This window comes from Mus caroli, unplaced genomic scaffold (assembly GCF_978045245.1).
Source record: "Mus caroli unplaced genomic scaffold, Mus_caroli_1 scaffold_3, whole genome shotgun sequence".
Classification (NCBI taxonomy): Eukaryota; Metazoa; Chordata; class Mammalia; order Rodentia; family Muridae; genus Mus; species Mus caroli.
The window spans coordinates 80,355,565-80,369,998 of record NW_028227258.1 but is presented as its reverse complement, the minus strand read 5'-3'; positions in this window follow the sequence as shown (position 1 = coordinate 80,369,998).

The window sequence follows — 14,434 nt, the reverse complement described above, 5'->3', positions numbered from 1 at the left end:
TCCTTAAAACTCTGAGAAGACTAGAAAATTAAACTGATTTTAGCAAAGTTAAGTTTGAATATTCCAATATATATTGGGTCTATATGCTGAGTGTTTCTAAGAGTACAAGTTGTTTAGTACCTCAAGGAGATGGAGAAAGAAGAGCAGGGAAAGAGAATAAAGAGGACACACTGGAGAAACAAAGAAAGAACTAAGCAACAAATACCACCTCACTACAGCGATCCTAATCCTCACTCTTACAGAATTTCTTCCCCCTCTTCAGCAATGATCCCTGAGCCTTCAGGAGAGGTTGAGTGATACTGATGTGTCATTTAGAGTTGATTAATTAACAGTGTTTTATTCTCTATAGGTTTAATAGTAGTGGGTATCTCTTTATTAATCTCCATCTACTGGATCAAAAGGGAGCTTCTCTGATGAGGGTTTAGAGAGGCATTAACCACTGAATATAAAGTTAAGATTTTACAGGTTAGTTTATTACTGTGTCTATTGACAACACCATTGCACACACGAATTCACAGTTCACAGACAACCTGCACAAGGTTAAGAGAGATAAAGTCCAAGCGTGAATGGAGGATGAGCTACCAAACATTTACAGTTTTCCAGGCTAAAATCATGTTTAGACCTATTTCCAGTTAAAATGACAGCTCCTACACATGCATGCAAATAATAGTATATGGACTGAGTTGGTTATAAATACAATTCACTTATATGGATTTATATTATATATAAATAAATATGGATGTGAATTTTATCTATAACATATATAAAACATATTTATACATATAAGAACATATTTGTAACCTATATTACATATATAAATATATAATATAAAAATATATAAAAACAATGAAAGGAAAAGAAGCTATGGATTTGAGAGAGAGAAAAAAGAGGTTCATGGGAGTTGTTAGAGGATGAAAGAGGAAGGGAAAATAATGTAATTATACTTTAATCCAAAAATTATTACTTTTAAAAGTGTCCTATAGAACCAGCTGCTATTATGCATGGGAGAATATTTTATCATATGGTGTTGGTGAAGGAGTATGGCAAGATATATATTTTTCAGCTCAGGTATGGGCAAACAAAAAGCAAACAAGCAAGGGTGTATGAAATGACAATGTAAACAACTCAAAGCAACTTATAAGGCTTATGTTTCAGTAAACCAAACTGTAGGATAGGAAGTTCCTTAAGTGAATGATTCAAAACTATGGTTTCAAAGAACCTTGTAGGTTGCCATGAATCTTCATTAAAATATTTCAACTTAATGGAATATATTAAACTAATCATCCAGAAATACCATGCTCTGGTTCAAAGCAAAACTTGTGCATTTTCAAGACTTATTTTTAGAATAATAAAATAAAAGGTAACTTTTACTACCTTTATTTTATGTTATAGGATATATGAACTAACTCCTCGTGCCAAGCCCTACAAGTCAAATGTAAATGGGGGTAAAAGGTGGGAGACAAATAGTCTCCCCCCTCTACCCCCATCATGTCCAGATAGTCTTGGAGAGGAGCTGTGGGTCTGTGTACCAGAGGCTTTGCACGGAGAACTCTGGCCCTGCCTGGTGTGAGAATTCCAGCGAGGGGAAGGCAGGGAGGGGAAGTCCCTTCTGCCAGGTCTGCAGCTGCAGTTGGCTCCACCTTGTCTCTGCCATGCCTTCCAGGTTTAAAGATTTCTCCTCGCTGCCCTGCACTGAGTCAAGCAGGGCTGGGCCAACAACCTACTGACTAGTTAGTAAGGAGTGCAGCAGAGCTTTAGGCAAGCACTCGGGGAGAGCAGACCTTTTCCAAAATGTTACAGCTCTTAGAACAGAAGGCTCAGATGATGGAGTAGTTCTCCCACACTTTTAATCCTTCCGGATAGGGTTTTTATATACAGCTTTGGGGTGGGTAAGGGTCTGAAAACGAATGCTTCTCATTGGTTTGGTTTGAGAGCTTTGGAGAAACCTTATTTGCAAGTGGGAGGGCTTGGTGCTGCTGGGGGGGGGGGCGGCTGTAGGAGGCTGTAGCTATGTGACAGGAGGCAGGAGACAGGAACCCAGGAGGCGTGGCTGAACATTTGTCCTCCCATGCAGGTGGAAGTCACCGCCTATCTGGTCACCAGGGTTCCAGACCTTTGCTCAACCGGGAACCAGGCTGTCAGTGCACAGCCCACTGCTGCACAAGAAGCTATATCACCTGTGTTGATAATCATGTTAACTCTGAAACCAGCCTTGTAAATTTACTCTCGGCACTCCCTCTCTCTAAACAAACTCTTCTCAGTTCAAGGCAGGACAGGATATGATTCTTGCGTCTTAAAGATGTTCCCTTTCTCTGCCCCGCACCCGGCTTGTATATGGACTTCACTGCTTATTACTGTCTTCTAATTATTTCACATAAATCCCTGCCAAAACCCAGAAACGGTAGATCAAAGCTCATGAAGAATAGAGGGGGACATCTGCAGACTATGAAGGCTCATGTGAACAATTTTACTTTGTGTGTGGATGTATTTGTGTCGATGCATGTGTATGCGTAGAAAAGTGTCCATGTGCATATCAGTCAGAGGACAGCATTGCCTTCTGTTCCCTAGGCACTGTCTACCTTTTACTTGAGATAGGTCTCTCATTGGCCTAGAAATTTGCCGAGTAGGTAACAATTAGTTTCTAGGGATCCAGTGCCTCTACTTCACAAACTGTCATCTCTCAGGCGACACTTGTTTGCTGCTGTGTCTGGGGTTTTAGACAGGGTGTGGGGATCAGGACTCTGGTCCTTATACTTGCAAAGCCAGTATTCTCTCTACTGAGATGCCTTCCCACAACAGTCTCACTTTAAAGTACAAACTTTTGTCAGCTGTATTTGGTGAGGAAATTGAGTGAAACGTGATAACTTCACCCGTTCCAATATGATACTTGAAGACAAAACTGATACAGCTTTTACAAAATTCTCAACTCAAATTTCAAAACCAGAAAGGGACAAACTGCACACTCTGGTCTGGTGAAAGTAATGTAGTTGAATTCCAAAAGAGCCGTGAGTACATAAAAACATTTTCAGCCATCATGCTGCTTAATCTTTTGTTCCGTTGAAGATATTTATATAAATTATGGTAAGCAAAGATAAGATAAAACTTACCACAGTCATGACTTTTAGTAGAACAGTCTAGAGTTAGGTGATCATCACTGCTATTCAGTTCTAGAACATTTTCAGCATACAGAATGCAAACTGCATCCCAATTAAACAGCAATGACTCGTTGCCTCCCTAGCCCTTGGTCATCTTTGGCACACTTACATTTTGTCTGAGTTCCTCCATTCTGGGCACCACACTTAAGATTGATATAGAATGTGTCTTGGTGTCTAGTTTATTTTCCCCCATATGGTTTTCCCAAATGTTGTAAGTTGTTTTTGTAATGTCCACCACAGGTCCACAGAGTGAACACTGATCCTCCATCCCATAGTGCTATTAAGAGGTGATGGACTCCACAAGTGGTAGAACCTACAAAGAGGAAATTAAGACATTGTGGATGTGAACTAGCAGGAGATAGTGAGATCTGACCTTTTCTTTCTTCTTCATTTTCTCCCTAGCAAAACCGTGACATAACCAGCTTCCTTGGATATGCATATATGTGGGGAGCCATTCCGGACTTCCTTGCCAGCCGGATGGAAATCTACTCCAGGTAGTAAACAAGCCCATGTTTGGTGGATGGCCCGCCCTTAATCCCTGATTGGCTGAGCAAGCCTGCCTGGTGAGGTGATGTGACCTGTGGTGATTGGTGGGGGTGTGGTTGTGGCTGGAGTGGAGAAAAAAACTTTTAACCAGAGAGGCTGGGGGATTTGTAAAGAGAAGCTGCTTGGGTAAACTGCTTTAAGAAGAACCGGTGGTTGTGTCTTTCTTGCTGGTCAAGTAGGACGAGACACATATACAGAGTTCTGTTTGCCTGAAATACAAAGAGCCAACCTATTACACTTAGAATAAAAGCTTTTTTTTTTTAAGTTGAATTTTCTAGGTATATATATATCCAAAGGTCATTCATATGGAGCATGCTTCAGGATTTTATTTATTTTGATGGTTGAACTTTATAAAGTAGTTTTATTTGTAAATACTTTATTTTTGTCAACAGACAGAATCAAGGGCCCCATGCATGCTATGTAAGTGAACTACTACTGAGTTATATCCTCAACCCTCTCTTGCAAATATAAATAAACTATATATACATTATCTGTTGTAACATTTAATTATTTTCCTACATTTTAAGCAAGAGAATTTCAGCAGGCTGGACAGAAGTTCAGACTACTGATGGACATCTATACCTTTTTAAAACAGGGCCTCAGGACCATTATCTTAGAGTCTCTTGTACCAGCTAGACAACAGTTTCTTCATGGTTGGCTCAGTTATTTGAAGTTAGTCAACATAAAGTCCTTTATCTTTCCTTTGTTCTGTTTCTTCTTCCTACATTCAGCTTGGTGGTTTCTATAACAATGGCCCTATAGACTCATATATTTGAATGCTTAGTCATCAATGAGTGGCACCATTTAAAAGGATTAAGAGGATTAGAAGGTGTGGCCTTATTGGAAAAACTGTCACTGGTGGTGGACTTTGAGGTATCAAAGCCTGCCTGCATGCTACCATGCTCCCTGCCATAATGATAATAAACTAAACCTCTGAAACTGTAAGCAAGCCTCCAACTAAATGCCTTATGTCATAAGACTTGCCTTAGTCATAGTGTCTCTACACAGTAATAGACCAGTGACTAAGACACTTGCTTTTAACCAATTCTTCAGAAAGTATTTCTACCCAAACGAAATAGTAGGCTGAACAGGAGAAGTCTTAGGCCTTTTTAAAGAAACTGGCTCAGTAAGGGTCATGCTCTTTAATTTCCTTTCAATCACATGGAATATTAGATAACTACTGGCTTTAATAAAAATGAAAGCTAAGGTTTGCTATGCACTAGTTAATCACATTTGCATTATCTCTGTTGATCAAAAGAAAATGAAGTTTTATATCTACTTCAATGCAAGTTAAGAAAGTATAGCTCTAACATAAATTCTAAAAAAAGAAAAACCCTTTATGTATTTTAGAGTGTAAATTAAAGCTGAGAAAATTTCTTTAAGATTTGTTTTCTCCCCATAAAATGAAGTTTCCCACTTTTGCTTGAATCAATCTTTCGTCCTCATGGGAAAGCATAGGTGAAAGCAGACTGGGAAAGAAAATGGTCTCTAATCACAAGATGCACAAATGGGCTTTGTTGCTGGACAGATAATGGTAGTAAGTTCCTACTAAATATTGCTCACAAGGACAGACAATAAATACATATTATATATATACATATATATATACACATACATACACACACACATTTTATATATGTACATATATGTCTGTAAGCATATATTTATTTTAGATACAATGTACAATTTGATTAATTGTCCAAGATCTTTAATTTTCAACTAATACACACGTCAATTTACATTCTTTCTTTTTTTTCGATTTATTAGTACACAAACCACAAGTGAAAGAATATTTATTTATTTATTCATTCATTCATTCATTTTGTCAGTCATTGAGAATTGTTATGGTTAAACTATTAGCATTCCTTCTAGGCTCTGCCCAGCAGTTGCCTGGCAACAGTCGAGTAGATCTGGCTTGCTATAAAAGGTGCTGTTTGGCCCCTCCTCTCTTTTTTACTCTTTCTCTGTACCTTCTCTTTCCCTGACTCTCTTCTTTCCCTTATCCCCTTTTCCCTCTCTCATGTTCCTCTTCCCCCATCTCTCCACTTGTTCCTGGTAGCCTCTCACCGCCCACCCCCCACCCCCCTGCATGTGTGTGTGTTTGTGTCTGTGTGAGTGTCTTTCTCTGCCTCTACTCTCTTCTCAATGACTCAATTCCTGTCCCATGCCCCAAATAAACTGCATTCTACACCATATCAATTCTATGGCTCTTACCTCAGGGGGAAGGAATGCCTCAGCCCAACGAAGTGCCCCTCCCACATCATCATGCTGTGCTCTACAAAACATATCCTTGCCCCTTTTTGTAAAACACAACAAACACCAATCACTTGTGAAGAAGTGATTTAGCAATTACTTCCATCAAGATGCATGGCAATGATCAGTGACCTCATCTTCTTCAAATTCAATTACAATAAAGAATATAGCAAATGCCAGGAACCAAGAAAGGTTTGCTGAATTATTCAAACCTTATTAATAGCATCTACTGGATAAAATTCATATGTCCTCAGCAAGCTCTTATAGTTATATGGTAGTAGTTATGAAAATGCACACAATCCATGTAGAATATAAAAGCTTAATCAATTGTAGTTGCTCTCAGAGGACTCCTCTGATATGTGAGAAGCAGTAGTAGATGCCATAGACTTTAGAATGAGAAAGTGTGGCAGGCCATTCTCTCAGCAACAGCTTGATGATTGTTAAATACGGCCCTGATAGTGCCATGCTGAAGACAGGTACATATTTGAAACAATTATTTTTATATACACACTACTTGTGCATACATAGAGACATTTCCCTCTATCCTTTCAGCTCCACATTTTCAAAATCAACTAATCATGTTTCAAAATCCTCAGAGGATATGCAGTTTTATATAAGGGATTTAAACACACAGCTGTTGTCCTTGTTTTTGATCTTGTGCCTTCCTGTAAGCAACCCCCACCCCTGACACTCACACACACAGTAACATTATCCTGACGCATTTCATAGTTGTATAATGTACAACTCACCTGGCTTATCTTTTTATTGTGTCACTTACTTTGTAGTCAACTTCAGTTTGACAGAGATAAACTGGTAACTTGTTTTAAAAACAAAATCGCAAACATTGAAATTATCAAATAAAGACTGAGGTGAGAGCCTGCTAGCTCACAGAAGCCGAGAAAGCACCCAGCTGATCTTCCTACTCCCTAACCTCAAAGAAGGAAAAAAAAATGCTCTGATCCTTTCCCATGTTGTCTTAAATATCCTTCATCTCAAAGACACTCCCTTCTCTTTCCTGGGTTTTCTAATGTTCAGTCCCTGTCAATTGGTTGCTTGATCTGCCTCTTAGCCTAATGTTGGCTTTATTTAGCTCTTGTTTACAGAATGCTCTTGGTTTAAAGGTGTGTGCTAAGTCTGAGCCACACCACAATTACTTGTTTACAGTAAACAGGAAGCTCTTAGGGTAAAGCTGTGTTCTAGGGCTGAGGCACAACACAAGAAACAGGTTTTTTCAGTTCACAGTCTTGGGGTTAACAATGTAATTAAATGCCATGCAACAGATAACTATCTTCATATATAGTTATTCATTATCCTTAACTCTTTGCATCTGACAGCATTTGTTTTTCCCAAATCTTCAGTGAAACCTTTGTTTCCCTTTTGTTCCAGAGCCCATCATCTCCTGTCTTCAAAGCTTGTCTTTCCATGTGAGAAGTGAGCCAGTGCTCTGAGACCTTGTCCACTGTTCTCTGAGTACTGAAGGCCATTCTGACCCAGTAGAATATATCTTAGGACAGTGTCATGTGACAGTGGAAGGGACCATGCTTCACAAGGACTCAAGGTGGCTTCTGCTTGGAGGCAGGCACTGGATTTACTGCTGAGCATTTCACACTGAGCATTTTAACAGTGGCGTTCCTCAAAGAAGGAAGTTGGCTTTTCACATTCCACCTGAGATTGTTAATCAATCTTAGAGGAAGTCTTGGTGACCATACCATGAGTCAGCACAGGGAAGAGTGGCACCAAAATACTGCTTCCATCTCTCAGGAGAAGTGAAAACTCAAAGAAATAACAAAATTATTTTTCTTGTCCAAATTTAAACAAAATAATCCTTGTTGCCAAGAAATATAGCTCAACCTAAACCATTTCTTCTACCAAAAAAAAAAATGTAGTCATTAGTCATTGTCTCAACATTAATAATCTCTATATTTACATGAAAATGAAGAAAAATGGGAAAACCTCTCTGGTTTTAAAAGAACAATATTTTACCTAAAACTGGAATTAAATGATGTGAAGGAATAAGAAGAAGCACGCACTCTGCTTAATTCATCAATTCCGTGACAAGCAAAGCTGTGCTGCTGTGCTTTCAGGATTGGTTTATCTCTTAGTCAACGTCTCATGGGAGAGCACAAAGGATGAACATCTAAAATAGATTCTTATTGCGACAGAAGACTTGCGGACAGAACTTTGCTAAAATTTATATCCAACTGTACAGGCTAGTTTTGTGTCAACTTGACACAGGCTTGAGATATCACAGAGACAGGAGCTTCAGTTGAGGAAATGCCTCCACGAGATGCAGCTGTAAGGCATTTTCTCAATTAGTGATTAAGGAGGTAGGTCCCCTTGTGGGTGGTGCCATCTCTGGGCTGGTAGCCTTGGTTCTATAAGAGAGCAGGCTGAGCAAGCCAGGGGAAGCAAATCAGTAAAGAACATCCCTCCATGGCCTCTGCATCAGCTCCTGCTCCCTGACCTGCTTGAGTTCCAGTCCTGACTTCTTTCAGTGATGAACAGCAATGTGGAAATGTAAGCTGAATAACCCTCCCCTCCCCCCCAACTACTTCTTGGTCATGATATTTGTGCAGGAATAGAAACCCTAACTAAGATAGCAACTGTCCCCACAAAGCCTATTGGTAAAGCTGTTGGGAGGTGCTAAAACACAATGGATATAGTGGAAAGATTTTTAAGGCACCAAGAGTATTGAACTGAACATTGAGCGCTCGCTCTCTCTCACACACTCTCTCTCTCTCTCTCTCTTTCTCTCTCTCTCTTCCTCCTGGCTGCTGTGACCTGAGCAGCTCCTCCACCAGGCACTGTTGCTGTGTGGTACTGTGCCACAGGTCCAAATAAAAGGGTGAAGAGAAGATTAGAAACCTCTGTAACTGTAAGCCAAAAGAAGCATCTCATACTTGTAAGATTTTTATCTCATGTATTTTGTTCCAGTGCCTGAAAGCTTAAAGAAATAGTCAGCCATATTGGAAAGACCCTTCTACACTATGTGGGGCAGAAGCCACAAGCCTCATGAAGCATGTGAGGCCACAACAGCGTACTGAGTGTGACAGAAAACTGACTTGTAAGTTTATGTTATTTTTTAATTTCACTATGATTTTCTGCACTGCTCAGTATATTTCAAGAGAATTATTTAGAACTGAACAATGTCACGTGGTATGCAGATCATTGAGTTCATTACAGTTGTCATGGAAAAGTCTCATGCATAAAGGTTTCCTTAAAGTAATGAGGTGGAATTCATCCCTTTCTATACTATTGAAAATAATGAAAAGCTTCCATGAATGTGAGAAAGCAAGCAACACGGAGTTAATACAACAAAATGACTTTTCTAAAACAAATTAAGTTTGACTTTTAGCAGACACATAAAAGTATTAAAATGATGGATATCAGAAGAAAACTTGTGATATTCAAATACATGCACATGTTGTGTGATATTTAAATAATTTTAAATATTTATCTGCTCAAACATACATTATTTCTTCAGGCAAGTATAATGAAATAGGGTTCTTTCTTCAAAATAATTACATATGCATACATATGTGTGTGCATATATATATATGTATATATATATGTATATATATATATATATATATATATATATATATATATATATACCACTTGGCACTGTTTTGTTCTTTATCATTTCTGGTAAGAGCCCAGCTGTTAATCTTGCTGCCATCAACTTGTCTCAGGAAGAAATTTGATTTTATCATTCTCAGACTTTGGTATTTTGTAATATTTTCTAATAATAATTAATAATAACATAGAGAGATAATATATATTATTATTATTATTGTTAGTTAATTTGCAATGCCATGCTCTAGAGCACCAGAACCCACTTCAAATATCAATCATAGCATTGTATCAGTTGATAAATCTCCCCATGCTTCTTTCCTCTTCTTGTACCAAATGCTAACTACTAGTCCATGAACTTTAGCGTTTTCTATGTCCATCCACATTATTGAGAACAATATGATTCTATCACTTTTATCTGTAAATATTATTTCACTGTGTGTCACATTTTTCCTCTAAGTCATCAGTTAGTGGATCATCTCTGACAGTAATAGTTCTGACAACACCAATATTTTTAATCTCAATATAGGATTATAGAGACCATGCAACAGCACAGGGAAGAAACCATCAGCAACTATGAAGATAAGTCAAATGAAATGGTTAAGTTTAAGGAAGTGAAAATAATAAAAAACTAATGAACAGAGTTTGAGAAACCATGAGGATACAATCATGCATACCAACATTATCCTAATGACTGGATCTAAAAGTTATCATGGCTACAGATGTTCCAAATTTTATAAAAAGAGTAAGTTTACCCATTAGAAATTATCAAAGTCTAAGAAAGTTAAACCCCAAGTGCTCTTCCCGAGACAAATTGATGGCAGCAAGATTAACAGCTGGGCTGTCACAAGTATAAAGAACAAAACCGTGCCAAGTGGCATTTTAAAAGTCTTGAAAGGCAGTTAAAATGCCAAGCAAAGATTGTTTAACTAAGGGGAAAAAAAAGATTCTTCAGAAATGAAATTGAGATTGCCCAAGTTGAAAAGAAAAGAAAAAGAATGAAAAGCTGAGAGACCCTGCTAATGGTCATTCTCTACAGGAAACAGAAGGGTAAACCTCCAGGCTGAAAGAGAAGGGCAAGAGATGGTGGTTCAAAGCTACACAAGTAAATAGCATGTAAATTTAACCATATACATCATATACATAAGTATGGCCTGCAAATCTCTTTCCACTTTCCAGATGGAAGAATGTAGTCTTACCCCCATCCTTATAGCAGACCACCTGCTGTGATGCTCCCTTTCTGTTCTCCACATCTAGCACATCACACAGATTTTCTACTTTATTATTTTTTCAATTTTTTATTATTTTCTTCATTTACATTTCAAATGCTATCCTGAAAGTCCCCTATACCCTCCCCATGCCCTGCTCCCCAACTCACCCACTTCTGCTTCCTGGCCCTAGCATTCCCCTGTACTGGGGAATAGAACCAAGAGCCTCTCCTTCCATTGATGGCCTACTAGGCTATCCTCTGCTACATATGCAACTAGAGACAAGAGCTCTGGGGGGGTACTGGTTAGTTCATATTATTGTTCCTTCTATAGAGTTGCGGACCCCTTTAGCTCCTGGGGTGCTTTCTCTAGCTTCTTCTTTGGAGGCCCTGTATTCCATCCAATAGATGACTGTGAACACCCACTTCTGTATTTGCCAGGCACTGGCATAGCCTCACAAGAGACAGCCCTACCAGGGTCATGTCAGCAAAATCTTGCTGGCATATGCAATAGTGTCTAAGTTTGGTGGTTGTTTATGGAATGGATCCCCAGGTGAGACAATCTCTGGATGGTCCTTCCTTCTGTCTCAGCTCCAAACTTTGTCTCTGTAACTCCCTCCATGGGTATTTTGTTCCCCATTCTAAGAAGGAACGAAGTATCACACTTTGGTCTTCCATGTTTTTCAAATTGTGTCTTGGGTATTCTAAGATTCTAAGCTAATATCCCCATGAAGATCTCAGAAGATGGAAAGATCTCCCATGCTCATGGATAGGCAGGATTAATATAGTCAAATTGGATATCTTGCCAAAAGCAATCTACAGATTCAATCCAATTCCCATCAAAATTCCAAGTCAATCCTTCACAGAGTTAGAAAGGGCAATTTGAAAATTCATCTGGAATAACAAAAAAAAAAAAAAAAAAAAAAAAAAAAAAAAAAAAACCTAGGATAGCCAAAACTATTCTCAACAATAAAAGAACCTCAGGGGGGATCACCATGCCTCACCTCAAGCTGTACTACAGAGCAATTGTGATAAGAACTGCATGATAATGGTACAGTGGCAGACAGGTAGATCAATGAAATAGAACTGAGTACCCAGAAATGAACCCACACACCTATGGTCACCATCCAGTGGAAAAAAGACAGCATTTTCAACAAATGGTGCTGGCTCAACTGGTGGTTATGTAGAAGAATGTGAACTGATCCATTTTTATCTCCTTGTACAAAGCTCAAGTCTAAGTGGATCAAGACACTCCACATAAAACCAGAGACACTGAAACTTATAGAAAAGAAAGTAGGGAAAAGCCTCGAAGATATGGGCACAGGAGAAAATTTCCTGAACAGAACAGCAATGGCTGGTGCTGTAAGATCGAGAATCAACAAATGGGACCTCATAAAATTGCAAAGCTTCTGTAAGGCAAAAGACACTGTAAATAAGACCAAAAGGCCACCAACAGAATGGGAAAAGATCTTTACCAATCCTAAATCTGATAAGGGACCAATATCCAATATATACAAAGAACTCAAGAAGCTGGACTCCAGAAAATCAAATAACCCCATTAAAAATGGGGTACAGAGCTAAACAAAGAATTCTCACCTGAGGAATACCGAATGGCAGAGAAGCACCTGAAAAATGTTCAACATCCTTAGTCATCAGGGAAATGCAAATCAAAACAACCCTGAGACTCCACCTCACACCAGTCAGAATGGCTAAGATTAATAACTCAGGTGACAGCAGATGCTGGTGAGGATGTGCAGAAAGTATATACAGCAAATGATGTTCTTATGTTGATGTCCAAAACTTAAAGTGTTATTTTAATATGATTTCTAACCTTGCCAATTTACTTAATGTAGTTTGGTTGGATTTCTGTGAAAATTATCTTCCAGGGTAGTATTTGATTTTTCCTTTCTGGGGTTGGGGTAGGGGAGTAACTAACTTCACTACAATTAGTATGTATAGATCAGAATTTTATGAAAATGCAGTGTGCTACCAGTATGATAATTTAAAAGCATTTAAATGAAAGGCACATAGATAAGATTCAAAATTGTTACTGCTTTGATCGCCGTAGCTTCTAGAACCCACTTTCTTTTCCTGATTTCAAAACAGAGGAAAAATAAAATTAAAAATTGGTGAAAAAAACAAAACAAAACAAAAAAACAAAACAAACAAACAAGCCTAAATAAGAAAAGCTTATCCAAAAAGCACATACAGTCTGTAACCAGTTGACAGTAGACAAGGAAAGCAGTTGAGAAAGGGCTGTCATGATCCAACAGATAGTATGAACATACGAGAGTATCCACACAGCAAACAAGGAATTAGGACACATTAAGATGGGAGTTTGACCATTTGGTCTACAGTTGGGGCCACCTCCTTATGGCAGAACCTTCAGGATGTATCACCTAGCTGAAAAACCATAGGTCACTGGGAAATGGTACATAGGTTACAGCCCAGGCTTCTTTCTGACCTAGGAAGCTCTATATTCATGATGTGACCACCCACAAATTCCCACCCAGAGGTGGCACTCCTAAATCACAACTTCCTTGAATTCTGAGCTAAAATGTGTCTGTGTACCACATTACTCCTTGTCATTGATTAGGGCTACAACAAGGAAAAGAATTAACAGAGAAAACTTTAGTATCAAGAATTAGAGTCACTGCTTCAGTAAACCGGATTATGTCATGCATAGGCCTTCAACGCTGGCTTAAGGAAAGGTTATGAGAAGAGTGGCACTGTGGGCTGAAGAAACCATAGACTGCTATAAGCAGAGTTTAGCTGGTGGGGACTGTAGAAAGCCAGAATGTGCATGTGATGTAACAAAAGATGTTCATGAGGTTTCAGATGGGAACGGGATCTGCTGAGGACCAGACAAGTGGCTATTTGTTGTGTTCTGAAACAATGTCTGCATATGTGGGGCTATGCGTTTGTCCTGACAATTTGTATTTTGTGTAAGTAGAAAGTTACCGACTGAGTTGTTTGGGTATAAGAAATTTTAAGGTAGCTTAATACTCAAGCTGTGGCATGTACAAAAGCAGAAATATCTCAAAATTCGAGGCCAGCTGGCATGCTCTAGGATTAGATGCACATACTAAGCAAGGCCAATGATTTTAACATGAGAATAAAACCCATAAATCTTTGAGAAGAGAAAAAGGAAATGGATCTTCATGACCATAAATGAAAGTTTAGACAGGACAATAGAGGCAAGAGCAAGAAAAGACAGGTAATGGGGATCTCATCACAGTCAAGACCCATGCTATGCCAGTAGATGTTATCAAGAGAAGACAAAAGCCTACAGAAAGAGAAAGATACTGAAAACTCATTTATCTGATAAAGGTGTGTCTGGTAATCAGAATACCTGTGACTCTGTTCCAATTCAATAGGAAAAACCAAACCCCAGGATCTTCCCTCAACTGGCCCTGGGAGTCAGATGCATGGCTTTCTTAGAAGATACACGATGCCATGAAACACACCAAAAGATTTACCAGCATTAGACATTTTAGAAATGTACATCAAAACTACTTTGAGATACTATATACAATTCCCAAAATGTGTAAAATTATAGCAACAATGTACATAAATCTTTCATATACTGATAGCAAGGTACAAAATGTTTTTGCTCTTACAAAAAGTAATTACACAGTAATACACACACACATATATATATATACACATACACACATACACACACACACAATATATACAT